Here is a 19068-nt window from a genome sequence, read left to right as displayed (position 1 = left end):
ACCTTTGGATTTCCTCCTGCATATCAGTAATTCCAATCAGGTCCACATATCACAAAGATCAAAATATAAAATAAGAAGGTTTGGCTAAACACAACTCTCAAAATATTAACGTGCCTTTTACTTTTAGATGCAGACTTTTTCTTGAGCAAACAAGAATAAAGAACATCATAGCACAGGAACAGGTCCTTTATCCCTCTTAGCCTGTGCTGCCACATTTTCCTCTTCCATACGAACACTGTCTTCACTTCTAGGGTCTGATCTGTCTATTCCATTGCTATTCATGTATTCATTCAGGTATTTCCTGAATGCTGCTGTTGTGTTGCTTCCACCACCTCCATTGGCAATGCGTTACAGGCATTCACCAGCCTTTGTGTGGAAAACCTGCCTTGCGCATTTTTTTTTAAACTTCCCCCTCACACCTTGAACCTGTGTCCCCAAGTAATTGACCCTCCACCCTGGGAAAAGCCTCGTGCCATGCCATTCACAACTTTATACATTTCTATTAAGTCACCCTTCATTTTCCTGCATTCCAGTGAAAGCAAGCCCAGTGTATCCAACCTTTCTTCATAGCTAAATTCCCCCAAACCAGGCAGCATTCTATTAAACCTTTTCTGTAACCTCTCCAAAGAATCCACATCCTGCTGGTGGTCTGGTGACCAGAATTTTATGCAGTATTCCAAGTGTGGTCTAACTAAAGTTCTATAAACCTGCAGCATAACTTTCTGTCCTTATACTCAATGCCCCTTCCAATGAAGGCAAGCATGCCATAGGCCTTAATCTGTCTGCACTGCCACCTTCAGTGATCTGAGGACTTGCACACCCAGATCACTCTGCATATCAATAGTCCAAAGGATTCAGCCATGCACTGTGTAATTTCCACCTGTAGTTGACTTTACAAAATGCATCACCTTCCATTTGTCCAGATTAAACTCCATCTGCCATTTTTCTGCCTGTGCCACCAACTGATATACATCCTGCTGTATCCCCTGACAATCTGCCTCATGATCCATAACTCTACCAATCTTTGTGTTATCTGAAAACTTACTAATTAGACCAGCTACATTTTCCTTCAAATCATTTCTGTAAATCATGAACAGCAGAGGTCCCAGCAGTGATCCCTGTGGAACACCACTACACACAACCCTCCATTCCAAAAAAACATCCTTCCATCACCACCCTTTATTTCCTATGACTAAGCCCGTTCTGTATCCATCTTGCCAGCTCACTCCTGATACCATGTGACTTCACCTTTTGTACCAATCTGCCATGAGGGACCTTGTCAAAGGCTTTACTGAAGGCCATGTCGAAAACATCAACCGTGTTTTCCTCATTAATCATCTTTGTCAACTCCTCAAAAAACTATATCAAGTTAGTGAGGCATAACATCCCCCACACAATGCTGTGTGTCACTTATAAATTTCCAGATATTTAGTTGTGATCACCAGCAATTGAGGTTTCTTTCTTATTTCTGTCAAACGAAAATTCTTTCTCCAAGTGCAGTTTAATTGGAATGTTGATACCTTTTTTTTTTAACTACACAGCTTATTCATGCCAATGATCTAATCAAAGTATCATTTGGTTTACAAAACTACCTGCTATTATTTTCAGGTTTCCACCTCAGCACAACACCAAAGTGAAATTGTAATGTAAGTCATTGAGTGCCACTTAATCACATCTTGACTGTATTGATCCATTTGCTGCTAATTGCAGTCCTAAGATTTATAAATTAATTCATCGATTGATAGATGATTGGTTTTATCAAACAGATCAAACTCATCTTCAAGTTGGAACTCTTGCATCATTAGTCACCCTGATTTACTGATTTTCATTACAACAAATATACTATACACATCCAAGTAATGAACACTGGGAGAATGGAACCCTTTGCATTGCAAGCACTTGCTTTTGGCAGCAAATCAGATGTATTGTTTTCTGCATTCTGTCCAAAGTAATGCCACTCTCAGGAAAGTGTGCTGTATTGCATTAATGTGATGACTTGACCATTTCTTGCAAGGCTTGGATGGCTGTCATAACCAGTAGGTAACAAAGACTTTTACCAAAAACTACATTAAAGCTGCTGGAATTCTGAAATAAATCTGAAAATGTGAGATACATGCCGCAGTGCTGGCAGTGTCTGTAGAGAGAGAAACAGAATTAGTGTTGGAAGTCGATATCTTTCTTCAAACCATGAACAGTCAAAATTGTAGCAGCTTGTGAATAGGTCAAATAGGGAAGAGTGGAAAAAGAACAAAAGGGAAGGTCAATAATGTGGTGGAAGGTGAGAGATATTAAATGACAAAAGAATCGCTGGGACAAAGCCAAAGTGAGCGATAATGAGACCAATCGAGATGAGGAATGAATGGAAAAGGGACAAACAGCTGCCACATGAAAGTGAAAAATAAGGCTAATACTTTCATCAAAAGCAGTTCAATCCGCAAGCCTGCTCTCCCCCCCACCACCCATACCCAGCTGCTGTTCCATTTTAATTCTTTTCAGCTTCCTGCAGCATTCCAACTAAGTTCAACATAAACTTGAGAAACAGAACCTCAGTCTTAATCTGATCTTAATCTGTTGTTCACCCCCGAGAGATGTTGTGTGTGTGTAAAGCTTTGAAACCATGCTCAATACGCTTCATCTGGTAATATATTTCTAAGAATGCCAGAATTGAAACTTGTCCAAAATTCAATGTTGATATGGCCATACACTAGAAATCTGTTATTTTCTGCACTAATACATTGACAACTGATGCCAATAAGTTTGGGATCTGCTATCAAAGCAGGCCTATTAAAAAATGTGAAATTCGTGCTACATCTCATACTTCACATTCTGCATTTGAGTAGAAGATCACCAATCTTATTCCATTGCCCATTCAAATGAAGCATTGCATCTTTGTGTTTAATCAACTATTCGTGCAGTTTTCATCCCTCCTCTCTTGCAGACACTGATACCAACAGTCCTTACAGGTTTCCAGTTACTTCTTCAGCCGAGTTATGCGTATTCCTAGCTGCAATTGCTGTATAAACAAATAGCCATAAGATGCATGTCAGCATGTTACAAGTTGTGTAATAGCCAGACTGAGCACAGTGGAAGAATTCCTTCTCTATAGGACAATATGAAACATTTTGGAATGAAGAATAATGCTGTTGAGCAGAGCTTCCCAAAGTGGAGTTTGGGACTGAAGTTTGGAGTTGGTGGGTTGTGAGACAACGATGACACCACCCCATTCTGCAGCTCAAATGTATTTTCTCCACCCCCTCCCAACCCTCTAACCACGTGGTTGCTTCTCTTGATCGGTCAGAAGTTTAAAAACAACAGTACTTATTTCAATTCAGTTTGCAGATACATGTGATTAGATTTTAACTCTTAGCCATGGAAATGTCAGTGCAATTAGACTGAAGGGAATTACAGCCTAGCTAAAGTTTTCTCCCATCTACCATTATACATGACCAGGAATTATGATGGCAAGTAGGAGGAGGATCACTGTCACCTGCAGGAGAACAATCAGAAGGCGATCAGACTGCAGAAGAGACCCAGTTAGTGGCCGTGTACTATTTGTGCTTGCATAATCACAGTTGTTTCATGATTCATGGGAAATTTCTTTTCAAAGATCAGTCTCTGGTTGGTCACCCACTGGATCAAACCAGAAAACTTTCCACACCATAGATCAGCAGATCACTTTTACATTCAGTCAGCTGGAATTTGAAAAGTTAGACTAAAGGAAATCTTCAATCCACACTCTTAAACAGATGTGCATGGTCTGCTACTCTCCAATGTCAGTGGTGGTATCTGCTGCATTTCCTTGCAGTGTGACATTTCTGAATCGCAGGATGTGATCCCAGTAAAATAAGAGAGTATTTGAGTTTGACATGAACTGTTCCATTTCCAGTCTACGTTCATAATGACATGCATTGAGCGTTTGTTCAAAGTAATGTTGTACGGTGTTGCTGTGCGATCTTCAGGTTAACTAACGATGCCCTGAGGCAGCTCATTTTCTAGGGAAGTTTGCCGTCTAACCAATTATCTGGAAAATTAGATAAGGTTTCTGAATCCTGTATTAGGTAAAGGACCTCTCAAGGTGAACCTGAACAGAAACATGCTGGGGGGGCATCTCTTCAGACTTTTCTGATTGCAGGCAGATGTACGTGATGTTCTGGTAACTCAGTTTGTTTTCATTGACTCTCGGCACTGCTGAATTTCACCCAAAATCCCAACTGTACAATGAAATGTAAAACAGCACAGAGTGTGCGTGTTTCTATTTGTGTGAGAGAAAGTGTGCACATGCCTTTGAACTTGTTTGTTCCACATGTATTTTAATTTGTGTATGTTTGTGGCTCCATGTCACTGCATTGCACATTCATAGCATTGCTCCATGTTGTGCAAATAAGAGGTAATTTGCCTGTGTTGGTATTGTTTCTCAGAGCTTCATAACCCCTACAATGATGAGTATTCACCCACAATGGTAGCTATCATAGCCTCAAGCCACTAATTTACACCAATGTTTTGTAAATCATGGGAAAATAGGCTATTGAGAATCATTGAAGTGGAGCTGGATGCATGTGCCCATTGAGGGCTTGTCAGAACACTGTATGTCTCTTCCCATTCTACCTTCCATTGATGCTTGTGTAATCAATGTGATGAATACTTTGTGTTGTTTCTTTGACTAAAAGTTGCATATTAACCCTCCTTCTTGGGAAGCTATTCTAACTTGCTTCCCTGTTTCCTCTCTTTAGTTCTGCTGTACCATGAGCAAGATACAAGCGTCTCACTGATTTCACCACTCTACAGCACAGCCCAGTGCTCATCCCATCCTCCCCAAACCATGGATGGATGAGAACAGTAGGTTATGGCCCATATATCCAGTGAGCAAGAGCAGTTCCATTTTTGAAGGAAGACATTCTATGGCTGAAGGATCAGATGTTGTCTTTTGATCCAAAGACCTCAATACTTGTTCCTAAGTTTAAAGTAATGATACCAGTACCACCTCAATGCAGGCATTGGGAACTGTGTCAGGTAGTGCTGTGCAGAAGCCACTAACTGAATGATCAGCACATTGGAAAGCCACCTCTCAGCATTGCAATCCATTGTGGAGTGTGTAGTCACTGTAGGAATATCTAAATAGAGGTTGTGTGGACAGACACAATATTGGTTCAGTTTTTACATGGATGTTCAGACTGCTGCTATAGGTGCTTTTGGCTGCCAGACAGATGATTGCTACATCTTCTGCTCTCAAAGGGTTTTAGCAACTAATTATAGCACAAGTGGCACATGGGGCTTCACTAATTTCATTCACATGCTGGCTCCAGATATCCGAAGTGCATTGTCAATATCCTATGATTTGTTCGATGATTCCGGTGTCCAGTGATATTGGCATAGCAGGAGGTTATGAAGCCAAGGTTGTTGACTTTCAGATTAATGGAACATATGTGTTCCCCCACTAGTCTCTTTCGACATTGGCAGATGTAACAGAAAAGGGAACTGTGAGAGGTTGGCCATAACAGGTGAAGCCACAGCAAGTCCTTCTCAGGATTTGGCTGCCAGGAAGATAATTGTGACCTTAGTGCCAAATAGCACCACCTGACCACACATCAGACAGCTTCAGTGTAAAACTCACACAATCCTGACATTAGCAGAAGTTTATCAACAGGTTTCAAGAATTCAAATAATCCACACTGATACCATCTTCGAAGCCCAGAACAAGTGGAACACATTTATCTCAGGGTATAATGGGACCGTGATCAAATGGGCCAATGGGCCGAGGAGTGGCAGATGGGGTTTAATTTAGGTAAATGTGAGGTGTTGCATTTGGTCAGGCAAATCAGGGCAGGATTTATAAACTTAATGGTAGGGTCCTGAAGAATGTTGCTGAAAAGAGACCTAATGGTGCAGGTGCATGGTTCCTTGAAAGTAGAGTCGCACAGGGGTGGTGAAGAAGGTGTTTGGTATGCTTGCCTTCATTGGGCAGTGCATTAAGTATAGGAATTGGGATGTCATGTTGTGGCTGGACAGGACATTGGTAAAGCTCCTTTTAGAATACTATGTATAATTCTGGTCACCCTTCAAGAAAGGATGTTGTTAAACTTGACAAGGTTCAGAGAAGACTTACATGCAAGTTTTCAGGGTTGGAGGGTTTGAGCTATAGGGAGAGGCTGAACAGGCTGGGGCTGTTTTCCCTGGAGCATTGGAGGCTGAGGGGTGAACTCACAAAGGTTTATAAAATCATGAGGGGCATGGATAGGATAAATAGACAAGGTATTTTTCCCAGGTGGGGGAGTCCAAAACTAGAAGGCGTTAGTTTAGGGTGAGAGGGGTAAGGGACCTGAGGAACACCTTTTTAACACAGAGGGTGGTGCATGTATGGAATGAGCTGCCAGAGTGTATGGTGGAGGCTGGTACAATTACATCATTTAAAAGGCATCTGAATGGGTATATGAATAGGAAGGGTTTAGAGGGATATGGGCCAAGTGCTAGTAAATGGGCCTAGGTCAGTTTTGCATATCTGGTCGGCGCAGATGAGTTGAAGTGTGCTGTATATTTTTTTGTTTAACGTGGAAAGAAGAAATTGATATGGTTGCAGCAAAGCCTTGTGAATGCCAACTTTATTTGCAGCAAAGGACAGTCAGAATGGCAGCTGTGTGGTTTGACATATACTTGAGGAAATGAAAGATGATGGCACGTTCATTCAGACCTGTGTGGATCAAATATAGAGGATTGTTGACATTAAAGTTCGATTTGGCGGTGAAGGGAAGGTCTCCCATATGACGTTACTATGATTATTTCTTCCAGCTATGAGCAGATTCTCCTCCACTTCTTGCTCCTTTGGTGGTCCTAATAGAGATCTTCATCCTCCAGGGCCTCAAGTAAGTATTTAATGTCCATCCCAGCACCGAAGTTCTAATGGATATTTCAAGACAGCCTCAGAGTTTCAAGTAACTGAATTCCATCTTCAACATGTATATGTTCACTGATACTTTTGATGGATGAATCTGTAAGATTGGGCCACAGATAAATCATGCTGGTTCCACTGGTTTGGTTATAGAGGATAAACACTACCTCAAAGAGCTTCACAACCACTGTGTTGCCCTGTTAAAGAGTCAAATATATTTAAGTAAAGACTTTATGCTAGTTTCCAGTGTGCAGGTGTTCATTTGCATTGTAGTATCCCACCGGACAGCAATAATTCAGACAATCGCATTTGCTTCTGTACATTTGATCATTGATGCAGAGAACAGTTGTGGCCAAGTGGATGTCATCAGTGACTTGGATCATGGTAAATCCTAACAGTCGGTAAACACAGCTTGTTTTTCCTTGTTGGCACTGAAAGGGTATGAGGATCCTAGTGAAGTGACTAGTGGTAGCAAAGAATGTGATGAATCTGGCTTATTACTTGGTATACACTACAGTTGCTTCTAAGGTTGACCTGGAATGAATTGTGTGACATTGAAGCTAAGGATAGTGATGAATTTAACAGCACAATAATCTTACAGTTGAGATGGGCTAGAGATTTGTTTCCAGCACGTGGTGTAACTGCAGCAGGCATTTTATAAACAAGTTCCAACTTTGTTGAATGCAGATAACAGTACTTTGTAATGTTTGTCTGTAAAAACGTCAGACAATAGGTGCCATACACCTGCAGTGCAACTTCACTAGACTGTCCTCCAACCAGTTCTGTTGCTTCTGAAAGAACTAACAGATTTCTAATGGGAAGGCCATAGTGCCTTGCCTGAATGAGATAAGTAGCTCGACTATAGATAACTAAGCAAAAAGGTAACATTAAGTTATCATGGTAGCAACAGCTTTACCCTTTGAGCATTCCTTTGTATTGAAGGGAAAATGAAAACTCCTAAATTTCATTATATACCAATGTGACTCAGGGTCTGTTGGTAAAATGTCTGAACAATACTTTAATGATGTACTCCACAGCCATTCAGAGTTTAGGCTGTGCATGGTAAATCAGTCAAAGGCATTTATATCATGTACTAAGAATGCTCGTCATATCTTTGACATACTTCTCTATTATGTTACAGATACTTAAAGCCACCTCCAGCCTTTGGCCTTCCATTTCACTCTCCCAGAACCAGGCTGTAACTCTTTTCTTTGGCCTGGGTTACCTCTGCAATCCTAGGCCTTGTGTGAGTGCCATGCTACCTGGTGATTGGCATGATGAGCTGCCATTCTGTGGTTGGCCAGCAGCTCACTGTGGATGAGATTTCTGACAGGGACCTGAATTGCAGGAAAGACCCAATGCTGGCTTGTTCATCAACACACACACACCCAACAGACCTTTCCCACCAGTTCTTGGACTGGAATGTGAAATGCCCATTGGCCTTACAAAATCCTATCTGCTGTCTACTTGCTGTGTTGGGATCCGATCCTTAGAATTATATTATATTATATTACTGTTCCTTTATATTACGCATTATATTACTGTTCCTTTATTTGATCAATCTCCTAGACTATATTTCATTTTGCCCTTTGCACAGCAATGCCAGCAAACAGACAAAAGTCATGCTATCTGTACAGGGAGACTAGACAGAGCCATTCATATTTTTAGCAAGAAGTCAGATAAGGGTGTCTACTTCCTCACTACTTTTCAATGCCAGAGGAGAAAAGACCTTGGAAGAAGTCATTTCTGGTCTCCCACAACATCGTGGGGCCAGTATTGGTTGCTGCAACATCTGTAGCATCCAATACGTTGATGACATTACCCTAACAGCCTAAAACAAATAAGAACTTTCCTTGAGGGCTAATGAGCTGCAAAAGTCAACTCTTCATTTTGTGTTGAATATCAGCATCACAGATACTCAATGACACGATGAAAGGGGTGTGTTGAGTCAGTCCACAACCATTGGTAACATAAATCAATTTCAATTTCTGGGATCAAGGAATATCACTAATAAAACCAAGACAAGCGAAGCCACTTCCTATTCTCCGCTCGTCAGCTCATTTCAATATGAAGGTTATCCAACTTGTATCTTGAAAAAACAACTTGCAAAATCCCAATGCAACGCAATGAGAGATTGATGCTGAGAACAAGAATAGAATGTGGGAAAACAACAGGCCAGTTTAGAGAAGGACTGAATGGTGGACAACAGCAGAAATTGGGAGGAGGGAACAACTGACAGCAAAGTGCAGCATTGCAGTGAATAGAGAGAGATACCGACACCTCCTTTAGACATTGTGTTAGTGGAAATTAGATGGGAAAGGTGAAGTTTATAACATCACCACATCATTTTATTTCAGCAATACCCAAAAATGAATAACGGTCCAGCAAAACAGGGACTGACCCTATCTTTCACCCTGCCCTTTCAATTGTCACTATAAACCTGACAGCAAGTGGTGAAATTATACAAGTGATAACTGCAAGATTGTCCTCACCCTGGGGTGAATTTCATAAAATAACTGTTAAGGAAGTCAGGCAAATATCAGGAATGCGTACTGATTTAGTGTTAATGGGCTAGACAATATCAATAACAATACATTTAAGATTGGTTGCCCAACCTGTGGTGAGCTAGCTAACATCAGATGATGCAGTAGGATTGACAGGGCTGCAGTTTACCTAGGTATTCCAGGCATTATTCACATGAGGGTGTTTATGTGTGAGGAATGGTTGCTGTGAACCATTAGTGCAGGTCTCAGACTTCATAAGTGGGAAAAGATTATAATTGGTGACAAAAGAAAACTTGAAATGAAAAAGAAGGAAAGAAGAGCATTGTGATATTCCCTTAATTAACAGCTGTTTACTATTGATATCATTTCTGAGAAATGCTGCAGGTCAGACATGTACAATACATAATTCCCACAAATGTTAATGCTATCAAACTGCGATAATAATTTCATTCTGCGTAATTAAAGCTCAATGATGTTTTATCATCAAATATCCATTTAATAAAGCCTTTGCAAAAATTATCATCTGGAATTTTTAAAATGCAAGTTTTATTATGCCATTTGTTCTGTGACAATTGTTGCAGCTTTTATTTTCCAATGATGGCGTTACTTTTTTCAAGTGTTTACTCACTGATTCTCCTGATGCTACATGTCAGTGTGGAAGATCATTATGATGCATTTTGTTTCCCTTGCTTACATTTTCCACTTGACTGAAACTCAGCACAAATGCCTGTGTTCAGCTGGCAACAATAGCAATAGAGCTGAACCGGGTCCAAAAAGCAGGACCCACTGCCTGCTCTCCAGCTATTAGGTCAAACTCAGTACTTTCACATGGCCTAGAGAATGGAATAGCTGTGACTCCATTGCCAAAACATGATCCCATCTGGTGCAGTTTCCCCACAGTGTTCACAGGATTATTGAATGCAGCCTGTAGAATTTACACAATCACATAATGGGTCTGCATCCATAAAGATTGAGTAATGGAACACACACATGTAACAGCATTATTGCTACTCGATATCCGACGATTATAAATATAATTTCAAAATTCACTCAGTGGACAAGCTCATGCAATTGAAGCATACTGTCCAGTTGCTGTCCTGAATTAGCTGAAATGATTTGCAACATGAAAAGGTATACTATGACTGGTCTCAGCCTAAGGCTTAGGGGGAGAGAATTTTGTCAGGATTCCTGTTTCCATGGACCAGTCTTTTTCTTTCAGTCCAGCAAACAGCATTGTAACTAGATAAATTACATGTACAGCTAACAATAAACTGCAAGAAATGGTGCACTTAAACCACCCACTCCTTATGAATGCGTGATCTTTTTCACATGTGCCAACCTTCAAGTGCTTCCATCAGCAGTGACATCAGTGTTACCATCAATATACCTCTGAAATACAAACTGCTTTTGCCAGAATAATTCTGAAAGACAAAATCTGTAACTCAGGCCAAATTTTAACTTTTTCAAAAAGTTGTGCAAACTATAAAACATTTGGAGCAATATTTAGTTATTGCTTTTGTCTACAGCTCCAGCTTTCTTCTGTCAATTGTTGGGCCTGCTGCCTCACAGTGCCAGGTACCGGGTTGGATTCCAGCTTTGGATGGCTATCTCTGTGCAATTTGTACATTCTCCCTGTGTCTGCATGGGTTTCTTTGTTTTCCTCCCACAGTCCGAAGATGTGCAGGTTAAGTGGATTGGTCAGGCTAAATTGCCCATAGTGTCCAGGGATGTACAGGCTAAGTGGATTGGCTGTGGTCAATGAAGGGTTCAGGGATAAGGTGGGAGTGTAGGTTAGGGTGGGTTACTCTTCAGAGGGTCAGTGCAGACTTGATGGGACGAATTGCCTCTTTTTGCACTGTGTGAATTCTATGATTCGCTTCTTTCTGAATTTGTGCTACACAAGTGTATTTATGTTTGCACATCTGCTGATGGAATTAATGAGAGCTTATCTGCTAAGTGTAGCCCATGCAAAAAATACCATGTACTCCTTTGGAGTGTGAGCATCTGTAGTGCATTGTCAGCAAAACGTATAATCGCATGACAATGTTGCATTCGAGACAGTCTTAGAAGCTTCCATTGCTTACTTCATTCTTTACTTTCTGTCTCCCATGCATTTTTCTGTAGTGATGGTTTGTTAAAGTCTCAAATGTAAATAGGATGTTAATCTGGATACAAGTTTGCTATTTAGCATCAGTACTTGGCAAAAGATGGAAGATTCTAGATTAGAGTGGTGCTGGAAAAGCAGTTCAGGCAGCATCCGAGGAGCAGTAAAATCGACAACTCGGGCAAAAGCCCTTCATTAGGAATACAGGCAGAGAGCCTGAAGGGTGGAGAGATAAATGAGAGGAGGATGGGAGTGGGGAGAAAGTAGCTTGGAGTACAGTAGGTGAGTGGGGGAGGGGATGAAGGTGATACATCAGGGACAGGGGGAGGGTGGAGTGGACAGGTGGAAAAGAAGATAGGCAGGTAGGACAAGTCATGGGGACAGTGCTGAGCTGGAAGTTTGGAACTGGGGTGATGTGGGAGAAGGTGAAATGATTAAACTGTTGAAGTCCACATTGATGCCCTGGGGGAAGTGTTCTGAGGCGGAAGAAGAGGCGTTCTTCCTCCAGGCGTCTGGTGGTGAGGAAGCGGCGGTGAAGGAGGCACAGGACCTCCATGTCCTCGGCAGAGTGGGAGGGGGAGTTGAAATGTTGGGCCACAGGGCGGTGTGGTTGATTGGTGTGGAGATCCAACCACACGCCTCAGAAGTTTGAGCAAGGTAAGAAATTAGAAGTACAGGTAGTTTTATTCCTACACAGTGGGATAAGTAAATGATTGGAGTTTAATCATTACTTCCAAAGGGATGTTTACCAGCATTTGTTGAGAGGTGGGTTGGTGGCTGAGATAATAATTGCACTGAGTGATACTGGTCAGAAGAGATGGTGGATGCAATATATTAATCGTTAAAGTTATAATTAAGAAGTGACATTGAATAATTAAATGCCTTTTCCGGAAAGAGTGAGACTGATGAATAAAATGGTCGCCTTCTGCTCCAGATTCTCTTTCGCCAAAAATGTTGATTGTAATCTGAACTGGTTTAAAACCCAGATGTCAGATGTGAATGGGAAGATTTCTAAAGATGATTAAATCCAGTTTTTCATTAAAACAGTGAGAAACCTCATTCTCTGTTTCTTGGATGATTTGGAGAGAGCACCTGTGAATGATGGATCTCCACCCTTTTCTTTCTTTTCTGTGGTGAAATATTGACCTTCTCCTTACGATCTGGTTAATGTAGATAGCACAGTGAGAAATTAATAGGTGTCAACTTGCATCTCACCCACACTACAGCACAACATGTTAAGAATTCAGGACAATCTTGTTCCTCATTACTTCAAATGAGCTTTCAAGTCGACAATGTGAAGAAAAATCAATGAACATATGGAAGTTAACAAAAAAGGTTAATCCTAAATTGTTGCTCTGGTACTAAATTTGTTCATCTGTTATAAGTAAGTATGAAATGAAAGATGTTATTTGCACCATCAAGTTCACTGTAATGCTCAAGGCAATCGCAGAAAGCTCCGGAACTTTCTGACCATTTCTGCTATTCGGCTCTGACTGCCTGTCAATGACAGAGCCAATTTTTCCCTCTCAAACCACAATTTTTCCAAAAACATCATTCCCCTTCCCAAACAGAGATTTACTCTTTTTAAAAAAAAATGGCAATAATCATCATTTACTTTTGCAGGGTTTGTGGAAAGCAGCAAGTTAAAACAGAGTCAGCAGTCTCAAGGGGAAAGTTGCACTTTTTATTGTGAACAGGTTTATAGTCTCCAAGTCACAATCTCTGAAGCGATTAATGGTTCTTTGAATATCAGTGTGGGACAGTATTGGAAATAAAATGCATGCTCTATCTTTATCTCTGGGTGACAGTAACTGCAAGTCTGTCAGATATTGTGTATCATCAAATAGTTCTATTTCAGTAATTATATTGTTCGTGGCCTGCTGACTTTGCCATGGATGGCAGGCATCACTGATCTTCATTATATGTACATAATGTGGGTGTCCCTTGGTGCAAAGATAAAACATACAATGCTTCTTTCATGTGCCCTTCATTCTGCAAGTTGAAAGAGTGAATGTGTCGAATTGAACTCTGACGCATCCTTATTTATTCTCATGTTTTTAAAATATTCACTTTAAAGGGCAGCTGATTGGATTGGCAGAGGGATTACTTTTGCTTTTGCAAATATCAGTGATGCAGAGGATGCCCTCAATTTCCTTTCAGCTGGATGCCTGTACATCATGCCTGACCCGGTGTTTAACTGTCAATGGCTCCGAAAAATGAGTTCCGCAGTTTGAGTCTGTGAAATGACTGAAGAACCCAAACGACTCCTAAAAAAAAATCTTCAAAGTAAGTGAACTGTTTTCAATGTATATTTATAACCATGTCTTGATCTGGGATCAGTCATGCTTTACACTTAAAACACTGGATCCTTCTGGTTGTTCAGCACAATCGTTGAGTGAGCAGCCAAGCCGGCTCGGACTGTACAGTGCCAGATTTGATCCCTGGTCTATGTTGAGTTATCTGATCTCAGTTGAAGCTGTGTCAAAGATGCCTCCGGCTTACGGGAGGGGAGAAGCAGTCAGCGTTCCTGCTGTCGATTGCTATCCAATGATTCCCAAACTAAGAGCGAACGTGTGTCGATTTTAAATGAGGATGGATTCAAGCTCAGGTCCGGTGCCCCTCCATCAAATGGATAGTTGACGCTAGCTATCTATATATAATATGCCCACTTGTCAATAATTTAGCACTCAAAAAAAATCAAAAGTATGGAAGGAAAATAGTGGTGCAGATGAATACTGCAGCTATTGTCGAAAGCCTCCTGAGACTGTCAGATTGCACTTTGATTAAATCACACTTGCTCTGAAGTTCAATGTGACATACTAGTGTCAGTCTGAATTCCCTTCCTCTGCTGCCTCGGTTGGCACTTGAAACTGATTAAAATAACCAGAATATGTTTAATTTCCGTCGAATAACTTCGGGCCGTATTTCTCTGCACCTTTCCTTTTACTCGGCAGTGCTGTGGGTGAAACAAAATCAGTTTGCCAGTTGTTGAAAAGCAAACTATTCTCCACAAAATTGTTGTTTTTATTAGCTTTGTTGGTCACATCAGTAAAATGAGGTTAAAGTGAGAAGCTATTATCTTTTATTAATCCCTGTGTTCTGACTCCTGACAGCTGTTGCTTGATCTACAGAAGATCATTTTTAATCCTCATTCGTTTGATATTTTCATCTGAACATTGGCAAGTTTTAATTCGGCTCGTTCCCACTGACTGCCAGCAGAAGCGCTCCAGTTCCCAAGAAATTTCCACAGATTGACAGCAGTAATTTCTAGCTCAAGGAAGAGTCCCGCAGATTAGCTGCTGCCACTCCCAGCTTCAGAGAGGATATTGTCCCTGTGCAAATACATTTGACTTAAATTCAGAAAGACAGGCAGAACCAACAATGGAGTTTATTTTAATTTGTTGATTCTACAAATAAAGTTGGCAGTCTGTTGCAAGAAGGAAAAGGTTTGAATGGAGGAATGTCCCAGGAATCCATTTACAATAATGCTGTCTTCTTGTAAATGCAGAAGTTTCCATTTAAATAGGAATGTTGCACAATGCTGTTATTTGGATTAAGTTAAAAATCACACAACACCAGGTTATAGTCCAACAGGTTTATTTGGAAGCACTAGCTTTCGGAGCACCGCTCCTTCATCAGGTGGTTGAGGAGTAGCTTAATCCACCCCAGTCCAACACTGGCTGCTCCACGTCGTGATTTAGAGTGAAATAGATTATTCTGCTATGTAAATTGCCTGTTTATTCAAGCTGTTTTCTCCCTCCTCTACTGATCCCCACGACAACAAAAACAAATATTTTGTTTTTCTCATCACTTGCCGTCTTTTATTCGGGCTTGAAAGTACAGACATCTTCCAGTGATTCTGCAGCATCACAGTCTCAATGATAACAACTGTGGGCAGTTGCACCTGGGGAGATGTTAAGGGTTGTAAAATGCCAGTGACTCTGTTTCTGGTCTTGTTTTTAAGACAACGCAGGCAGCAGAAAGCGTGTGTCGTGCCACAGAAATATTCACTTCCACATGATTAATTATTGAGAAGGTCCAAATAAGCACTTGGAGAACAGATTCAGACGAACCCTAAGCCCAGCTCTGAATAAAGAGTAGCTCACACTGATATGAAGTTATACAAACCATTAAAATAAAGGACGATTGTGGTTGTGGGGAGTTATCATCTTAGCCAGACGGTTTCTCTGCTGGAGTTCCTCAGTGCGGTGTGCAAGGTCCAATCACCTTCATTTTTCTTCACCAATAACCTTCCCTCCATTATAATGTCAGTGAGGGGATGATAAGTGATTATTGTTCAATTTTCAACATCATTCACAATTCTCACTTCCTGAATCAGTTAGTTTCAAAATCCAGGTTTGGACTGATAAGTGGCAAGTAAATTTTGAGTCACAGGTGCCAGGTAATGGCCGACTCCAATGAGAGAGAATCTAATTATCGCCCCTTACCATTCAATGTACTGCCATCACTGAATCCTCCACTAGCATTGGCTGGTGGAGGATACTATTGATCAGACTTGTACTGGATCAATCATATCAATTATATAGCTACAAGAGCAGGTCAGAGGCTAGGAACTCTGCAACAACTACCTTAACTTGCTGGTTCCTCAGAACCTGTACGAGGAACAAGCCAGGAGCATGGTGGAGTAGCCTTGAATGAATGCAGCTCTAATAACACTCAGGAAGCTTGACTCCATCCAGAACAAACTGCTTGATTTTCACACCAACTAACACCTTCACCTTGCACTCCGTCCACCACTGACACAGTGACAGCAGTGTGTAACACCTACAAGATATATCAGAACAATGCAGTGTGCTCCTTCAACTGCATTTTCCAAGCCCAACGACCTTCATCACCTAGATGATCAAAGCAGTGGCAGACACATGGGAATTCTAACACCTCCTGACACCACCCCAACTTGGAACTATATGCCATTCCTTCCCTGACATTGGGTGAAAATCTTGGAATTCCCCTCCTCATGACACTGTTGATATCCCTACCCAGCAAGTGGTGAAAAAGGAAGCTCACGTCCACCTTGCAATGTTAATTAGGGATGTGCAGTAAATGCTATCCTGGTCAGCAACACCTACATTCTGAGAATGAGTTAAAAATAAATAGACAGTGACAACAACAAGGAGCTCATTTATCTTCCCATCTTTCATTCTCTCTTGGCCTTCTGAACTTCATCTGATGAATGCAACTTTTTGTTCCTATTCCAGAAATGAGGTGAATCAAATTTAATTGACTTGATCTTGCACCATCTTTCACTGGTACACAGTTTAATCAGGATAGCAATCAGGAGTTGGCCAATTTCAGCCCTTTGAGGAGACTGAACCTAATCATATTGCCCTATTTATGTCTAAACTCTGTTCTCCTACCCGACCACACACCAGAGATAGATTTGGAACCTTTATTAATAGCAGAGTGAGCATCAGGCCATAAAAGAGCATTGGAGGAGGTATGTGTGTAGTTCAGTTGGATAGACGTAGGCATTCCACCAGTCATATGTCTAACCCAGACTGATGAGATATAATCCTTCCTTGTGCGCTCTGTACATTGGGTTCAGCAATATCAGTTGACCTACAGGCTGGCAGCTAAAAACCACTTCCAAGAGTTATGTCAAGTCCCTGGTCCACCTCATTCACCCAACAATCTTGAGTTTTTTTTTATTAGATTCCCTACAATGTAGAAACAGGCCCTTCGGCCCAACAAGTCCACACCGAACCTCCGAAGAGAAACCTACCCAGACCCATTCCCCTACATTCACCCCTGACTAATGCACCTAACACTATGGGCAATTTAGCATGGCCAATTCACCTAACCTGCACATCTTTGGACTGTGGGAGGAAACTCGAGCACCCGGAGGAAACCCACGCAGACACGGGGAGAATGTGCAAACTCCACAGAGACAGTCACCCGAGGCTGGAATCGAACCTGGGTCCCTGGCACTGTGAGGCAGCAGCACTAACCACTGAGCCACCGTGCTGTCCCATGTTCTGATGAGGCTTTACATTTCTCCCAAATCACTCATCCCACGATTATGATAAATTTGCTACTGGAACTATTGCTTCTGAGAGCATCAGCTGCTAAGTCCAACCATAAATATGTTATAAATGAGGATTAGTGTTTTTCAAAATTCTTTCACAGGATGTGAGCATATCTGGGAGCACTGGCATTTGTTGCTCATCCCGAATCCCCTTTGAGAAGATGATGGTGAGCTGCTGTTCAGCTGTTCCAGTCTCTGCGGTATCGACAGTGAAGGAACAGCGCTATCATTCCAAGTCTGCATGGTGAGTGGCTTGGAGTGGAACTTGCAGGTGGTGAATCTGCTGACCTTGATAGAGGTTGTAGCTTTGGAATGTGTTGCGGAAGGAGAGTTGCTGCAAGATATCCCATTAATGGTACACACTGTTGCTGCTGTATGTCGGTCCTGGGTGTCATGGGGTACTTTGGATGGTGTCAATCCTCTTGAGTGTCATGCAGACAAGTGCAGCAAGTGACACTCCTGACTGATGCCTTGTGGATGGAGTACAGACTTTGGGGAATAAGGAGATTTGCTCGCTGCAGAATTCCCAACCTCTGACTTGTCTTGGTAGTCACGGTATTTTATGTGGCTAATTTAGTTAAGTTTCTGTTGGAATGATCACCCTGTGTAAGTTGCTGTAATAATACTGGGTGCAAAAAGGACTCTGAACGTTGTCTTGAATATAATTATTCCTTTCCGCGTTACCGACATTCCTCTCTTGATAATTCACAATAGCGAGAGAGCAATTTAATCATGTAGAATAAACAATAACTGAAATACAAACTTGAACAAATTGGATTCTTGTGAACTCTTAGTTCAAAGTGTAAGATTCTCATTAAAAATTGCTCAATCCCTGTCAGAACCTGAAAGCGATTCAACAGAAGAAACAGTTTAATGTAGATACTGAGAGCCTCAAGGGAAAAATGGCTGCTGAAAGGACTTTGAACATTCTAAGGGCTGTTGTCAGTTTCAGACATTAAAGACTGAAAAACTATTTAGGAAGGCGCTGAAGACTATTCAAGGGAGAATTGGTGCGATACATTTTTAATGATGTTGCTGTAAAGATGTCTGCATTTGAATTGACTTAACGGAGAACAGCCAATGGAGTTTCACTCAGTTCTCAATAAAATCTGAGGGCTCATCAGGGGCTCTGTTCACTCTAAAAAAAAATCTGAGGGCTTCAGTATCAAAAGATTGTTTATTTTGGCCAGTCTGGAGAAACTGCAGTTTTTTTTTCAATCAATCACAAAATGCAAAAAAAAGACAATTTTAAAAATTGTCATGTTATTTTTCAGAAGCAAGCACAACTCAGACAGTTAAAGACAACTTGATGATTGTCCCAAAATGTCTGGGTCTCTGGTGTTCTCTTCAGAGTACATGGGAAATGCACTTGCTTGCATCTGATTAGTTCTTTCTTTATACATGTAGATCATGGCATCTCTGGACCTGGACTGCGATTTGAACTGTGTTTTGAACGAGAATTCTGCCAAGTGGAAGATTTGAGCTGCAAAGATCAGCAATGCCGAAGAGGTCATAGCGGGTAAGGTCACTG

The 19068-nt window shown here is 41.3% G+C and overlaps 1 long non-coding RNA gene across 2 annotated transcripts in view; it reads left to right on the top strand.

Moving 5' to 3' along the window:
* Positions 1-19068, top strand: part of LOC122559216 (uncharacterized) — a 67879-nt gene that overhangs the window by 32983 nt on the left and 15828 nt on the right. The window contains exons 2-4 of one of the 2 annotated variants that reach the window (XR_015759275.1): positions 13652-13777; positions 17639-17781; positions 18945-19056. This is a non-coding gene — a long non-coding RNA (uncharacterized LOC122559216). Of the gene's footprint in view, positions 1-13568; positions 13778-17638; positions 17782-18944; positions 19057-19068 lie in introns of both variants that reach the window. The other variant, XR_015759274.1, reaches the window with a different exon arrangement.

This window comes from Chiloscyllium plagiosum, unplaced genomic scaffold (assembly GCF_037043375.1).
Source record: "Chiloscyllium plagiosum isolate Xiang-an unplaced genomic scaffold, Cpla_swu_hap1 HiC_scaffold_14, whole genome shotgun sequence".
NCBI lineage: Eukaryota > Metazoa > Chordata > Chondrichthyes > Orectolobiformes > Hemiscylliidae > Chiloscyllium > Chiloscyllium plagiosum.
The sequence above is the reverse complement of the archived record's forward strand: the minus strand, read 5'-3'. Positions and strand labels throughout refer to the sequence as shown.